Genomic DNA, 17,126 nt, shown 5'->3' on the forward strand with positions numbered 1-17,126 from the left:
TCTTCAAAATAGGCATGCCTTCAGTAGATCTTCATAATTCCCTTTTCTGTTAGCTGCTGTTCTATCTCTTCAGGAAAAGCTGTGGAAATGTGAAATGATCTATGACTACTCAAGTTAAATTACAACTTAATTTTTGAACAAGGCTTTTGTTTGTTTTCCAGGGGAATAGAAAGTAAGTTTTGTTTTGCTTATTTTCTTTTGGTGTGTACTGGGTTTGGCTGGGATAAGGCTAAATTTCTTCACAGCAGCCAGTATGGTTCTGTGTTTTAAATCTCTTACCAAATCAGAGTTGATAGCACAGGGATGTTGCGGAGCAGTGTTTGCACAGCATCAAGGCCTTCAATCCTCATGCTGCTCCCACAGCAAGTAGGCTGAGGATGAGATAAAGGTTAGAAGGAGGTGAGATAAAAGTTAGGAGGGGATACAGCTGGGACAGTTGGCTGAAACTGACCAAAAACTATTGCTGAAAAGTGACGCTAAGCAATAAATGTTGGTAGGGGAGGGAGGGGGAAGTTCTTCCAAGGCAGCCGTTTCTTGTGGAATGGCTGGGCATCTGTCTGCTGGTGGCAAGTGATTGCTTTTGGAATCACTTTTTTTCCTTTTCCTTCCTTCCCACCCCCACCCCCCCCACCCCCCACCCCGCCCCCTTTTCACTTACTAATCTGCCATTATTGTGACCCATGAATCTCTTGAGGGTGTGTGTTTGTTTGCTTGTTTGCTTGTTTGCTTTTCCCCTCACTTTGCTCTTCTGATTCTCTCCCACATTCTGCCAAGGACAAGTGACCAAGTGGCTGGGTGAAAGCTGACCTGCCAGCCAGGGTCAGCCCACCACAGGATGATAGAATAGGTCCTCCAGAAAAGGTTTTCCACCTTTGGAATATAGCTATTTTAAAAGAAACACAAAACTAATCATGGACTGCATTTTCAGGGAATGCCACAGCAAGTAAAAGAGCTGTTATTCACAGGTATGGACTGTTATTTGTATGAAGTTATTCATTTGTATAGACTGAAATGATACAAAAAACCCCAAAGGTATCACCTTAACAGATTTAAGGCAGTGAAACTGACTTTGCAATATCTGCCCTTAGCTGTGATACTTATAAAGTTTACATCTTTATATTGTTTAATCTAACCTAGTGGAAATTAATAATATAGTACCGTAAAAAAATACCGTGAGGGAAAACTTTCCAAAGATACAGGGAAAGTAAAAAGATGATAACTATACACTTAGCAGCCCATGTTTCCTCATCTTATTCTATTTTATAGGCTAGGGAGCTTGATTAAATCTCCATTAAAACAACTGAAATTTGCCATAGAGGTCTTCATTTACTTATTTATTAATAATATAGCACTGTCAGTGAGCATAAGGTGACCTAATTGTTCTGAACAATTCATATAGTCACTTTCCCAAAGAGATTATGTTCTCAACTTGTACTGTATCGAAATAAAAACCTGTATAATGTGTATGTTCTTACAGAGAAGTTCTTTATATAAGATTGTCTGAAAACAAGGCCCAATGGTGGATGGACAGTTTTGGGTGTGGATTAATGCACTAGTTTTCCTTTCAGAAACGTGGTGGGCCACAGTTTTGGCCACAGCTGAAAATGTGTCTGATGTCCTCAGCTTTATTCTTGGTGTAGATATGCATATGGCTGAAGGCAATCTATAGTTACTCTTTGGGCCTGATGTGTGCCATGGGAATTCTACAGTTCTGTAGAAGAGATTGCAGTGACTATGAAAGACAGAATCCTGCAGTATGTTGTTTGGGAATGGTTTTTTTCATTTAGAAAAGTTTGCAAAGTATCTTCTTTTCCACCGGTTCTGAGTGTCTCAAGAGCTAAATACACATAATTCCTTTTTCAATGTTTTTGTCAGACTGTCAGATTACATTACCAAATGAAAAATTGACTCCTGTGTAAAACCAGTGACAGCATAATTTCAGCTTTGTGTTTTAGGGTGAGAACTCTACAGAACAGGGCAGAAACGTAGTTACAGAAATAATTTCATGGTACAATACTGGTGGGCTTTCAAATGAAGCTTTTTGAATGTCATAATCTAGTGTAGATTTGTAAAAATAGATTTAATACAGATGAGAATATGTTTACGTTAGCTCAGCTCTTTTGGCTGAACAATATATGTTGATGTATGGTTTGTTTTTTAACTTGTCATAGTTCTGAAATTATAGATGTGCAATGTTATGCTGAGTTGCACTGATAGCTACGTTTATGCTCAGTGCCACATTCAGAGACACCTGAGAGCATTGCAGGAGACGACGTCATAGGTTTTAACAATGGCAAGAATGTGCAGATCAGGAACATCTGAGCTGAAAAGGGGCTGCTTTCATCTTTGTGGTTCAGGTGCATATCTTCATCACAGTTGTTAACGGTGCCTCAGATATGACACCAATCTGAGAGGCTGGTTGTCTCTTGAGCATTCAGCACAGCGTGCTTAGCTATATCTGCTCACACTTGATTTTGTCTTTCTGTCCAACTAGAAAAATTCTAGTTGGCTGGTTCAGCAGAGCGAATGCTCGGTGCAGAGGTTTGTTTTTCAATAGCTTCTTTTTCCTAAGAAAAGCCAAAACGATATTGGCTTCATCTGTTTTCCCATTTAAGTTAAATGTCTGGTTGTTCTACCGTTTCAGGCCTCAATGTCTTTTCAGTAAGGTTGATTGTTCTTTCAGACAGCTCTAGGTATGACAGGTGTCTTTTAGTAATGGATAAAAATGTGTGAACTACTTCCAGCAATGGGAACCAGACAGATACGGTAACTTCTGACAAGATATGACAACGTACAACGTATCATCTGTCCCTTGTGCTCAAGGTACTGTAAAAATCTGTATACAGACAGATAGAAAAGTCAACTACTTTGCAATATCTGCCTGTGTGCAGACAGTTGGTAAATACAGTGTGATTTGAAATACATTAGTGGTCAAAGAAGGCTGGCCTATCATATATTTATTGTAGGTTAGAATGTGTAGAGAGATAGCTGGGAGTTTGATAGTGGATAGCCATGATAGTTTGCATCATTATGCAAACTTGTTTGTATATCAGTGAAGACTAGTAATTTTTTTATGTATGAGCTTTGCTGTGTGAATCTAATGTGATCGCTGCATTATAATTCCACAAAGACTGGAAAAAAATCTCATGTTGTTGAATAGTTTATAAAAAATATTGTAAACTGAATTGCATGTCAGGTTTGTATATGAATGAATGAATCCTAAAAGCCACAGTGATGATTTATTTTACTTTTTCCAGTGCTGATTGTTTATCAACTTTTGTTATTTTTTCAACACTAATTAGTATTTGTAAAGTAGTGCTATATATGAACTTGCAAAACATATTGCTTCCTGTACAAAATCAGAATATGCATACGTGTATAAATAAAAATTATTAGAATATTTTCAGAACTAAAATATATTAATGCTGTCCATGAATTTTAACAATTTTTGTGTTCTGCATTCACTGTAAAACTATTCAGAAGAGCGAGCTGAAAAACTATTCGTATGAATACACTTTCATGAAAACTTCTCCTTAAATTGCAACTGAACAGATATGAAATTAAGACACACTTGATTTTATGTTTAGAGGAAAATAAAACAAAAATCCCTCTTCAAAGTCTTCAGAACCGGCATTTCACACCCTTTCCCTAAGAACTGGTTTACTCATCTGATTTATTTCATATTAGTTGGCAAATTATTCTCAAATTGCAGTGTTTGATGCAGTTGACTTGCTATAGTAAGTAAATAAATAAAGCTCCCTACTTTGTTACTAGAGCTATTTAAAATATAATAATGCAGGCAATGATTCTCAGGATTTAGCCTGACTAGGAAATCATTTGGAAACAGTGGTAGTTTTTTTCTCTGATGGTCTATTTACTATTATGTAGGGTGGAGAATGAGGTCTTCATTTGGATAGTTCAGTGTTCAGTGTTCTGATCCAAAAAGGCATAGTTAGTTTGAACTGTTTATTCAATTTATATTGAAGTGCTTTCTTTACTACAAAGGGCTAAACCACTTATGACTCAGGAGATAATTAAAAATATTTGGGGTATTTCGGTACACCATGTTTGCATTGGCTGATGAGTCTCAAAAAAATTAAAACAGTTTATATAGAAGTAGCTCATTTTAACTCACTGAAGAAAGATTTATTTTGCTTTTCCTCTTCTTTTCTAAACAAACATACAAATACAAGCCAGACCTTGAAGATCAGACAAAAGTCTAAAAAATAATCACATTTCCCTAAAGAATATTTGTTTACTAATTTTTATTTTTAAATATGGAGTCCGCTTCTTAAAAAGTAGGCATAGAAAGTAAAAGTTTGTTTGGAGATACTTCAGAAAGATGTGCAAAGGAGCCTTTTAAATGTAATCTGTGTTGAAAAGATACTCTATCCTACTTTTGTCTATCATGCTATCTAACTGCATTCAGTTCATTCAGTCTTCGTATCTGTTATAATAGTATGTCTCAGAAGAAATCCAAGCCATCTACTCTTTTTTTCATGTATTCTTAATGGAATGAAAAAGAGGAACAAAAACTACAATGAAAAGTAGTTTGAAATTGTGTTTTGGAATACAGGTTTTCCTAGAACATGTTAAGATGTAGGATTCCACCACATCTAATTAATTCAACTTTGCTTTGTATGCAGCATATCCATGCTCTGCCTTTTATGCTTTTTAAATCTCATGAAGTATCTACAACAAAATATTTGCAGATGATCTTATGGGCTGTGTTTTACTCTGCTTTCAGTGTGGATCCTATTAAATCCTCAGATCAGATACTAGCAGTTGCACTTGAACAAAAGCATTTCCCATTTATTTTTCTGCTTCTGTGCATAACACCAACTCTTCACTTACTATATTAAGTCTGTTTAGCTTTTAACTCAAAGTCTGTCATTCTGTTCTAGTTAATGAAAAGGCTTATTGATGTGTTAATCGTGTAGGCTATAAAATGTTTGCCTCCTTTTTAAAAGTGTAGTTGCACAGATGTGTTAGGTTGGTGGCTCTTCAAGACATAAAGAGTAGTCTGTGGTTCAAGGAGGAATGGTGTGTCGTAAGCAGGAAAGTATGGTTTTAATTAGTGTAACCATAACTCCAACCACAGGACCAATAATTAAATCAGTATGGTCCAATTGCTATTTCAATCAGATTCAGATTTTATAGTCTGCTGTCTAATACTGTAGCAGTCTTACTTCTTTTAATCATTTAAATTGCATCTTATAAGCAAAATCCTATTTTCACCATTTATGACAGCACTGCAGAAAGGTTTGGTGTTGTAAAGCAGGATACAAAGGGCTGTGTCTTACACAATCTTTAAGTCTGTAATGCAGCACTACTTGCCAAGGCAGACTTTAGGTGGGGCAGCAACAAGACCAGCAGGACACTGGCCAGTGATGCAGAAACTGGAATTACTCAGCAGGATGTATTTTTCCAGCTGTTCAGTAATTTCTGTTTAAAATCACATATGCGTGCATGCATGTGGGCACACACACACACATACAGCCCATTGATGCCGCCTGCCCGTGCAGCACCACGTGGACACCCATGAACTGGGCACTTGCTCTGACCACTCAATCTGTTGGCCCTGACTGGGAGCCCAGCCCCTACAGATGTAACCACTCCAGCACGGGCCCAGCCTGCTGCACCATGCCTGACATCCAGGGATATCTCCTGTCCCACACTGAGAGGCTATTGTTTAGGTGAACTTTGGAAAAGATCTGCTTATATTCTGTCCAAAAATTATAACTGAGTTATTCTGCAAATGAAACTGGCTTGGTTTACCTTTGAACAGTCTCCTTATATTTGTGTGGAATCCAAGAGTTACTTTGCTATGGTTGAGACTATAGTCTTAGTAGTGACTTAGGATAATATTTCATTCCTAAGGTTCTGATGTTGTTCCTGATATGTATACTTCCCTTATTCCATATACAAATCACCACCTCAACATTTTTATGTGACCTTTTGAGAGCTTTTTGAGTTTCATTGTGTTGAAATCCACCACATTTCTGATAGGAAAAAACCAAACCAAAACAAAAAAACTCCAAAAGAAACGCTAAATGGAAAGCTGGAGAGAGAAAATTCTGTGGCAGCATATTTTTCCTTCCTGAAAATTAGGCACACACAACAATGAAAAAAAAATTAACAAAATCTTTATTTCCCTCTTAGTGTAATTACTTCCTCTATAACCATCATGACAGTATTAAACCTATTAAATGTAATGCTGATAGCTGGAAAATAGATGATTCAAGGCACTATGCAGCAAATACCATACAGCTTTAATTTTTGCATAATGCTTCATTTATCAACAGTGCCTTGAGGACTTTTCCTGTGCTGAACTCAATTTTTCTGTTGCATAAGATGAATTAGTTTTCCTACTGGTCAAAACTGTAATATTTTGAAGAAAGAGGTTAGTAGTATAGGATCAGCATGTTTTCTCAGTAATGATACCTCTTGCTTGAATGAGTTACAGGTATTTCCCATTTACATATTAATTTCTAAATAAATAATTAGAATATGAGTGCCAATATGAGACCAAATGTGTTGACAATGAGAGACATTAAAAATGGGGGATTTCAGCTATTGATTTTATCACATAGAGATTATATTCCCTAAGGTACAGGTAAACCTCCGTGCAATTTCAGGGATATTGTTGGACTAATGTATTACAATAACTTGAAAAAAAAGTAAATAAATACAGTGCTCTTAACATCAAAAGACTACATTTTTAATGAGGATTAAGATATATTTTTGTTTACATTTTATGTAGGTAAAGGAAACCTTAATTAAAAAGTAAGTGCTAATTATTTTTTTTAAAGGCAAACCAGAAACTCCATGGAAAATAATGAAGATGGAATTACCTATTTCAAATTGGACAAGTTATTTTTAGGCAGAATGGACTTCCCATCTTTGAGCCTAGGCTAGAAGTGTATTTGTTAAAGAACAGATAGATGTGTCCTTCATTACTATTATAACAGAATAAATAAGTGGTTGCTACTGTCAAATTATAAGTTTTAATTATTAGGCTGGACCTTAATAATGGTAAGTCAATGTTTAAGTCTTTGTTGTGCACAAAAGCAGCTTCACTAATGAAACACAAACAAATCACCCATGTATTCCAAATGTTTTTAAAATAAAGATTGAAGAGAGAATAAAGACAGCCTATAAAAAAAAGCCTTGAAAATGTGGAAAGCATAGATAGAGCTTATCAAGGTAAAACCAATCATATTAAAAGTTTCACTTCATCTGGCCAATAGAAATTGTAAAAAAAAAAATAAATGCATTTTTCTCTTTGTGATGCACCTGTCATGTTGATAATCAGAGCTGTGTAACTCTTTTGCAGGTAAGACAGACCATTGTCATGTCCAAGTGCACAAAGTACGTGAAACAGTTCCTGAGACATAGATACTGCTGTCCCGTTTTGGATTTAATATCAGTGCAGTATTAAATTGTCTTCAGTTCCCTACACTTCTTATTTTCATATAGGCACACAGCATTTCTCAAACACAGAAACTCAGAATTCCATCTCTCTGGGGCCACCTTTAGACACAGGTAAAGTAGCTGTTATGGGTGTCTGGACCTGCTAAATTAAAACCATAACCTTCCTATTTCCCTCCCAGCCAAAGACAAAGAATTGGGCTGGTGAGGGCAACATCAGAAGTGTGCTGGGAACCAATACAGACCAGAGCAATATCAGGTGCCCAGGGCAGCCCAGGAGACATTGCTGCCACTGCTGTCCTACTGCCTGTTCTCCAAAGTCGAGTAGTGCCTTTTGCTGTATTTCTCCAAGCTATATGGCTAGTGCTTGCTAGGATGTAGCAGTCCTTAAATGAATTATGAATAAAATGGAAATGATTTTACTAATCTTTTGGATTTTGAGACTGTAGGTTGAAACTAGGTTGCATTTTCAGACTGTTCCATGCAGTTATGAAAGCTAAGGCTAATACATGTGTCTATGTACTTCTGTGTCTTTATAAGTATGTACGTTTGTGCACAAATTGGTGACCCCGACATGATCCGTTTAAGGATCTGACGTGATGGGTTTATGAACCGCCAGGCTGAGTGGCAGGCTGCGAGTCCCACAGAACATTGAATGAGCTGCTGAAAGGAAGCAGGAATTGGAAAAAAAAGTCCCTCTGGAATTAAGAGGTGAGCTGTGGGAAACTTGGGAATCAGGTGTTCTTCCCCTATGAGAGACGTATATGGACTCATGAAGGGTCTTCTAGTCAGATCCGGGAGTCCGTGCCTCAGTCTTCTCAAATGGTGACCCCTATGGTGGTGTTCCAAAGCCTTGGAAGAATAAGGACAGAACTGATCGATAAAAAAGACAGCTCGTGGAAGAGGGCTGCATTCCAGAGGAGACGTCTTGGCTGAACTATCGTCTTGCTGGCTGGACCAGGCGGACAACCTGCATCAAGACAGGTGAGCAGCCAAGAAACTTTAGAGACTTTGAAAGAAATGAAAGTGTGTTCATACAGCAGCCAATTGTATGATGCTGTCGCGGAGGGGAACTCCATGTCGGGAATGCATTTAGCACCTTGGTGGCAAATTCTGACTATTCTTTGCCAAGTGTGGACTAATTATACTAACGGTGCTAAACCAGAGGAAGCTGTAAATTCCACCGACAGCGTGACTCTTCTTAACACACCGTCAGCAGTGACGATTCCGTCCACACCTCCTCTGCCCCCAAAGCTTCTGTCACTGATTGCAGTGACCCTCACAACACAGGACCAAGCATGGGAACAGGACAACTCGGACAATGATTCCATTGACACTGATAAACCTTTTGATCCAGGTCCTATAGATCTGGAAAAGGAGCTAAGACCTTTCCCCCACCCCCTTGTCTCCCCTGATGCATTGATTGTATTTTTGGGGAGGGTGAAAGGGGGTCTGAGGGATTGGTGGCAGGAATGCAAGTGGGAAACGCTTAAGGGAGGGGTTTTGGGAGTCGCTATGGCATAATAGGTTAGTGATAAATAGCTATGTAATTACATGAATGATTTTTGCCCTGAGCCTGGTGGTGCATACAGCTGTGGTTTGTGTCCAGGCTCAGAGATGTAAATATGGGCTTCTCTGTTATGACTTTTTGACTGAACCAGTTCTTGTTTGGTGTGCCCTTCCACCTATGTATAATGTTAATCCAAAAGAAGTTGATATTGTTTATTGTCTTTCTGTAGATGCTAGTGTAGTAGGAGGCTATGATGGGAACGTATTGCAGCGGTTCTTCTCTTATAAATCATCTTGTTTGGTAGGCAGTTCAGAATGTGAGTCAAAGTTGCCACTGCTTTTTGTTGTTGGTTCAAGGACACGGCTGTGAGGATTTTGATGGTATGTGCTGCGTGGATTTTAGGTGCCCCATCGCAGCAACATGTTACCAAAATCTGAGAAAATGTCAGCCTTTTTGGCATCCATTCACTCAATTGACAGTATTGTTTGTTTGCTGTTACCTTGGTTGCTGTCATGTTTGCAAGGGCCCTGCAGAACACGGCAAACCTGGTACTAGCTGTTCAAAAACAAAAAGGGGAAATTGTAAAAATGTACAGAACAGAGACAGTGGGTTGTTTTGACATTGATAATATGTCTTAGTTGCTTTTTTTATTTGTTCTATTACAAAAACTAATGACTCGTTCGGTTTCAAAGGTTCTTTGCGTGCAACAGGAAGGGGGAGATGCAGGAGCGGGCTGGAAACTAGGACCATGCGTGGCAATCAGTTAGCTGAGGGGAATGTGCTCCAGTGTGTATAGGCACATCAATTAACATGATGAGTCATGCTGAGAGAGCATAGGGGAGTGGGGGACGGATGGCGCCAAGTATGGCGCCAAGTAAAGATAACACCTTGCTGCTGATTGATGGTAGTTAACCACCAATCGGGGACTGCCTAGTATGCAATGCTTAGCTCAAAAGAACTAATCTGTTTAGAATGCGCAACTTCTGAAAGTATATATATCCATGTTTTTATACAATAAATTGACATTTGCTTGCATCAAGCTGCGTCCTGTCTCTCCATCGCAGCACTTTTGCTTGGCATTCTCAGATAATTACTGGTTACCAGGAGCTGTCCTTTTAATTAGGCATGTAGCACTACAAGATTCATAACAAAACTATATGCTTTAGCATTTTCAAGCATCATAGGGAAATAGTCCATAAATAAGAGCTTGCTGCCACATACTGTAGACATTGCATTACAGGGATTTTCACCAGGTATTTACTAGAGGTCTTTTAAGATTCATCTTAATAGCAAGGTGTAACATTGATCCAACAGAGACATCCTGAGAGCTAATAGACTCTTTATAGGCAGACTGTACCTATTAATTTATAGTGAAGGTAATTTCTATCCTCACATTGAATAGAAAGCAGCTGGGACAAAGGAGAAGAAAAGCTTTTGATAGCCACTGCCCGCCTTCCTGCCAAAATTATCTCATGCTTTGTAGATCCTCTCTCTAAAACAGATCATTGAGCAATTACCTGGTTCTGCTTACACTTTCAACACCTTCTAAAGGCACTACAATCTTCTCAGAATGAGACCCCATGCACAAAGGTGAGCAGTGTTCTTGTGCATTCAGGGCTAATCAGAGAGTAAAGAAAAAGTCAAATTCCTGTGCATCAATTAATACCACTTCAAGTTAAAGGTGATTTTCTTTCAGTATTTCCACTTTATGGTATGCACACTGGCTCCCATTCAGCTAAACATTTATGCTAGACCAGGTTATTACTTTGAACAGAGAAAAAAGATTTGAAATCAGAAGCTCCTGCAGATTAGGAAGCAGCTGTGTTCCTTCAGTGGCCATCAGGCCTTTTTTGCTTCAGCAGTACTATGTTGATCTCTTTTTTTTCCCTCTTTCTGTTGAAGATTTATCCCACTTAATGTTAGATGTTGAAAAGAAACACCTTTATCAGGAGAGAAATTAGCCTAGGCTCTTGAATGCAAATAATGAAAAATAAGTACATCCTTGCTTTGACTGTAAAGGGAACCCAAGGCTGCTTTTCTCCCAAGTTAGATAACTCCTTCAATAAAGCTTCCCATCCTACACACACACACACACACACGCGCCCACGCCCGCGCACGCACGCACGCACACACACAAACACACTCTCTCTCTCTCAGGGAACTTCTGCCCTTGAAAACACTTATCTCCAAAATCAATAATAATTGCTAATAACAGACTGGAAGGAATTATTACAACAAAAGGAAATTTACTCATATTCAGACAAACTACTACAGAAAAAACATAATATCCAAGTGTTCTTATGTTACTGTGCCTGTGAGGCTATTGTACCTGTTATGCTCTTTACTTAATCACCTTTCTCTTTGCCTTCTGCTCAATACATTTCCCAATACTGTTAGTTTCTTCTTTCTTCATTCCATCACTAAATCATATCCAGTTTATTGGGGAAAAAAGGAAAGGAAAAAAAAAAAAAAAAGATTAATTGTGTGCTCCTAATATTTACCAACCATTTTTGCATGACTTCAGAAGGAAAATCTGGGACTTACTATCTCAAGGAAGCAAGTTTCTGATATTTCCTCCTGCCAAAGCTTATAGATGCGGTTAATTATTTGCTCAGAGACATATTTAAAAGAATGGAGCTACTACCACAAAGTTAGAAACATGCATAAGACTTAGCAGGCTTAGGGCCTAATTAAATATGTATATTTTCTCTCTTCTCATTTAGTTGCAATAAAGAAAACTGGAGAATTTTAAAATATTGTACATGGCTTGTCTTATTGCATTTCTACTGTGATGGTGCAATTTTAATCAACCTAGCGATGTATATTAATAATGTTAATGGAACATGTTATTATATTACTATCTTTTACAATTAACCTAATTTTTAGGATTCTGGTATTGCATAAGTATGAGAAAATATAAACTTAAACACCTCAATTAATAAAACAGTATCAGATAACATTTAAATATTACTAGTATGGAAATAAGCAAAGACTGTTGCCATAAAAGTAGTGAAATACATTACTATTTCACTCTTTCAATTTTTTTAAAAAAATAATAGAAAATGATCAGGGAATGATGAGGATTTCTGAGTGAGCCCTGTTAGTAGGACAATATTTTTTTCAGAGGTATTTGACTAGAAATGTTAGGGTGTTATATGAGTAGGTTACTAGTAAGTAACTGAGGTAAGAATGGTCATTTATTTTCAATAGCATCTTTCACATGAAAGCTAACTTAGAGGTTTTAGAATGATTTACCTTTAACTGAAGGTAAATTCTGTGTGAGTGCCATCCTGAAGTTATTTGCCTTGTCTTTTCCCCATAGCAAAAGCTATTAGCTCTGATAGGATAGGTATTATGGAAAAGAAAATTCAAGTCAGCAGAGCAGTAGTTGTTGGAACATTGTGAAGAAAAAAGTATAATATTCTCTTGTGAAAACAAAACAAGTCCTCCATTTCTAGAATTTACCACTTGTCATTATTCTGTGAGTTCAAACTCTCACTAGATACCTTTACAATACTTCAAAAATATTAATATCTTTTGTACTTGTTGACAGATTAGTTTCTTATCTGTTTTAAAAGCTAAAATGGCAGAATATTTGTGAATGCTATTATTCATCTCTTGATGATGACAGGTTTCTTACAAATCAAAAGAAAGTTAACAGGAGACAGAGAAGCTCACTAAAAGGTTTGTTTGGCGCCTTTTTTTTTTTTTTTTTTTTTTTTTTAAGGGGGGGAGGGGTGTCCTGGAGAAATAAGATAATATATCATATTTAGCTGGTTCTAATTTGAGAGATCGTTCTAGGAGCAACTCAGTAAAACCCAAAATTATATTAAAGGGTGGAAAACATTATTTAGATTAATATCTTTCTTTCCATTTTTGCTTGCTGTAGAATCATATTAGATGTTTATACAATATTCACAGAAATATAAAGAAAAATATTGGAAATAACAATAAATTCATCACTAAGAAGACCAGGAATATAACATTTCTCAAAACATAAATTACTGGGCTTTAATAGGCTACCTTCAGAAGGCTGTATTGGAGATAAGCAATCTGAAGTGAGAAATGTGTTGAGTAGGAATGTTTATGAAATTTCTTGAGGAAATAAATGATAATCCATTTGTTTCATGTAGTGTTCAAGAACTGAACCACACAAATTTTTCATAATGTCTCGAGTCTCAAGAGGATTTCTAAACTAAATCCCGTAGAGGAACAGTATACTCAGGATGACTCATGCTGTCAATATGAGATCATATAACGGCAAGCAGAATCGGGGAAATGCACAATGGCTTGCACAGAAAGAGGGAAGTTTTTATTTTGTTCACTTTCCCTGACACATTAGAAAATAAAACGACCACCATCACCACCACCCCCCCCTTCATCTTTCATTGATAAAGGGAATTTCTGGCTTAAATTCAAAAATTAAGAAAGATGAATTAAAGTGGATCTTAGGTCAGCTGTTCAATCAACCCAACAGGCTATTTCCAGCATGATCAGAAGACAATGTGTTTTTCTCTACAAAAGCTGTCTTTGAGGTATGAGAGTGTCTCACCTAATTTTACAAATACACTGTGCAAATATCTGCCTCTGAAACCATCATCCTAGTCTCATTTTATAAACAGTAGATAAACCAATATATATTCTAGGAGTGAGCTCTCAATCATTAGGATAGGAAAAAATATTTCTGCTCCTCATAATTTGTATGGTTACACTACAGTATAATATGCCAATTAATGGTAGATGATTCACTTTTGCAGGGTCTGCTTGAAAGCCAGCGGAAGCCTGAAAAACTGTCTTGTTATAGGGCAGGTGAAATCCCCTCAGTAAGTTGTTGGTTAAGTGTTTAGAAAGAAAACTAGAGGAGAAGCAGACAAATGCAGAAAGGCAACCAAGTTGGAGGGAATAATTTAGTGAAGATGAAGCCATAGAAATTGTGAGTTCTCAAGACACAACAAAAGGCTCCTGAAAAGATAAAAAATATGGTCAGAAACAGATGAGAGTATATTCAATGGTTCAAATCTTGCATGAGATTTTCTAATTTTTTCTTTCATGAGAAAGCAATGCATGGGAAAGCAATTTGTGGTATATTCCATAAATACACATATGACATGATATACACTATAGGAAAGGCAAAGTAGATGCCCTACTGAAGAAGTGGAATTATATGATAAATTAAATGCTGAGCTCAATAAAATATCAATAAATAGTAGAGTACCCATTTACTTAAACTGCAATATGGATTGTATCAAGCATTAAAAAGAAAAACTTAGAATATGGATCGTATCAACATCATGCTGTCCATCCAAGGTGGAATTGGCACTGTGACCAGCTAAGGGCTATGGTAGATTCAGTGTAATGAGGGCAGAAATCACTGCCTTTCTGAAACCTACTGGTAGCCTAGAACAACACTGTAATGAAAAAGCAGATTATTTAGTCACAGTGCCTTCTGGAGAAACTATCCAGAAAACACACAAACAAAAGGAAAATAAAATATTTATTTCTTGGGCATGCACAGGACATGGTTCAAAAGTGACTGTTGCAGTCACTAATAACAATAATCTAATCATATTTACAGTAAAAACTACCCTAAAAAAAAGTTTCTCCCAGTAACTCTCCCAGTGATTTCACTTCAAAATCAGTATAATACCAAAAGAAAACCCAGGCAACCTTTTTTGTTTGGTTGGATGTTTTTTCATTTGTTTCTTTCTTTCTTTTAGAGGGATGATAAAAGAAATTGTCAGAAGGACATAGTGTACTTTCACATAGTACAAAGCTGTTTAAGGACACTATGTTAAAAGGTCATATTTAATGTCTGTAACCTATCAGAACATATCCTTGACAAGGCAGAAATTAGGAAACTGTGGCAAGATAATGGATAGCCACAACAAGATGGCCAAAAAATTTAGAAAAACAACTTATTAAATATATTTAAACAAGTAATATAACACAACAGAAACATGAATTTGACAAAACACCCCTGAAGAACCAATGATCAATGTGCAAAAGGATCTTTCAGGATGATAAAGCCATAGCCATCAAGCTACATCAATTCTGTGTGCAAGTGTTCAGGTGCTAAGAAAGTTTCCACAGTGGTGCCATTTTTCATGGAAGAAAAATCACAGTTAGTGACTCAGACTGAAGTGTCAACTGAGAAGTTTTGAGAATAACCTTATAAACTGAAAAAAAGAAGTTTCTTCCTCTGCCTTTTATTCATTAAAAAGTTCTAAAGGAATTAAAGGGGTGAAATACTCCCATTACTAATTCTAAGAATGTATGGTTTAAATACTGTCAATACTAAAGTAAACAACTTCAGTAGAAGAAGCTATCATGAAAAGAAGAATGAGTAGGAATGTGGGTAGTTATCTACATAAATCTGGTACAATGGTGAAAAGTAAGTGAAAAAATAGTAAATTACAAGGAAAAAGTTTTAGAACAAAGAAAAGGCAACTGCTTTTCAGACAACACATCATTAAACTGTAATTCAGCACCAAAATAGATTTCTAATGCCAACTTTGTGCATAACTGCAGGAAAAAAAGTTAGACAATGCACTGGTGAAAAACTCCAAGAGCTAATTAAAAACACCTCTGGAGAGATCCTTAAACTGCAAGTTTCTGAAAGCTAAGAGGGTATAATAGGGGAAGTTTCACTGTACATTTCCCCACTCTTGTATTCTTTTAAATATCCATTTCAAGCCAGTGTCAGCAAAGTACTGGAACAAACAGACACTTTGTCTGACTTAGTAACAGACATGTTAATGTATATCATGGTGTTCATGTATAAATATAATACATAATAGATACACATTTGAGATATGAATTATACATTATTACCAAAGAATAAACCATATAAGAAGAAACCATCATAAGAAACCTTTATAATGGCGTTTCCTATTTCATTTTCATTTTATACTTGTGCTATTTTTAAAGAAAATGGATTTTGTAGGTATGTCTTTGTGATTTTTCTAAAGAAAAACTTATGTAATACTTGGTTTATAGTAGCTTTTAATTACTTTTCAGCATCTGGTAAAACTGTTCTAGGAAAACACTAATTTCCATATTCACATTTTCCTTTTCTGTAATTGTGCTTCAGTGTCAGTCAAACAAGACTTCAGCAAAATTAAAACCAAAATGAAGCAAAACTCTGAATTCAAGCACAATAATTTAGATCAATTAAATAATATGCATGTAATGAAATTTAACAGTCTGAAGACAGAAGCTGATAATTAAAGTACATTTTTACTATACCTACAATGGCACAAACAGCATAAAGAAAAAATGACACTGATAATATATTTGTTTCTAACTGTTAATGTAAGAAGAATTATACTAATCAAGGAAAATTAATATATGTTAACTCAATTTTTATATATAAACATAAAATATGGTATCAAATCTGCATATGAATAAGAATTAGATTGTTGAGAAATTAATCCATATTTGCATAAGTTAAATAGCTGTTTAGATTCATTACAAACATATACATATTTCTACATAAAGACATTTTAAAGACTGGAGCTAACATTAATTGGCTAATCATCTTCAAATAATATTCTGAAATGTGTGAACACTCCATTTCAAAATTACAGTCAACATTTAATTTCAAAGTCATGGTAGCAGCATTTTATTATTCATTTCATGCTAGTAATCATCATGGGAAAGGCTTTAAGACACCAGACAAGACTGGGGCACCTCCCACATATCAACTTCCAGCAGAAGCTGCAAACATTAAAATGTCCTCTGTGCCTTTGTTTCAAACCAGAAGGCCAAAATTATAGTCAGCCGTTGTAGCATCAGCTGATATCTATAGAAGACAGATTCTTTTTGTTTCCTTCGTTTCTTTTTTTTTTTTTTTCTTTTTCTTTTTCTTTTTCTTTTTCTTTTTCTTTTTCTTTTTCTTTTTCTTTTTCTTTTTCTTTTTCTTTTTCTTTTTCTTTTTCTTTTTCTTTTTCTTTTTCTTTTTCTTTTTCTTTTTCTTTTTCTTTTTCTTTTTCTTTTTCTTTTTCTTTTTCTTTTTTTTTTTTGTGACTGGAACTCAAACACCTTAGATCCTGATATTACTTCTGTTCTTGTCCTCAGCTTAATATCAATAATTTTACCTGAAACAATTAATGGCCATATAATTACTGAAAAGCCCTTCAGCTTTAAAGTTTTCTCAAACTATTATCTTTATTTTATAGGATATTAG

General features: G+C 36.1%; 1 long non-coding RNA gene across 1 annotated transcript; it reads left to right on the forward strand.

The window, feature by feature from the left end:
* Window positions 1-719: 719 nt before the first annotated feature.
* LOC129784389 (uncharacterized) lies at window positions 720-9,976 on the forward strand. The gene is made up of 2 exons (XR_008747057.1): window positions 720-9,719; window positions 9,779-9,976. It is a non-coding gene; the product is annotated as an uncharacterized LOC129784389 (long non-coding RNA).
* The last annotated feature ends 7,150 nt before the right edge of the window (window positions 9,977-17,126 follow it).

This window comes from Falco peregrinus, chromosome 4 (genome assembly GCF_023634155.1).
Source record: "Falco peregrinus isolate bFalPer1 chromosome 4, bFalPer1.pri, whole genome shotgun sequence".
NCBI lineage: Eukaryota > Metazoa > Chordata > Aves > Falconiformes > Falconidae > Falco > Falco peregrinus.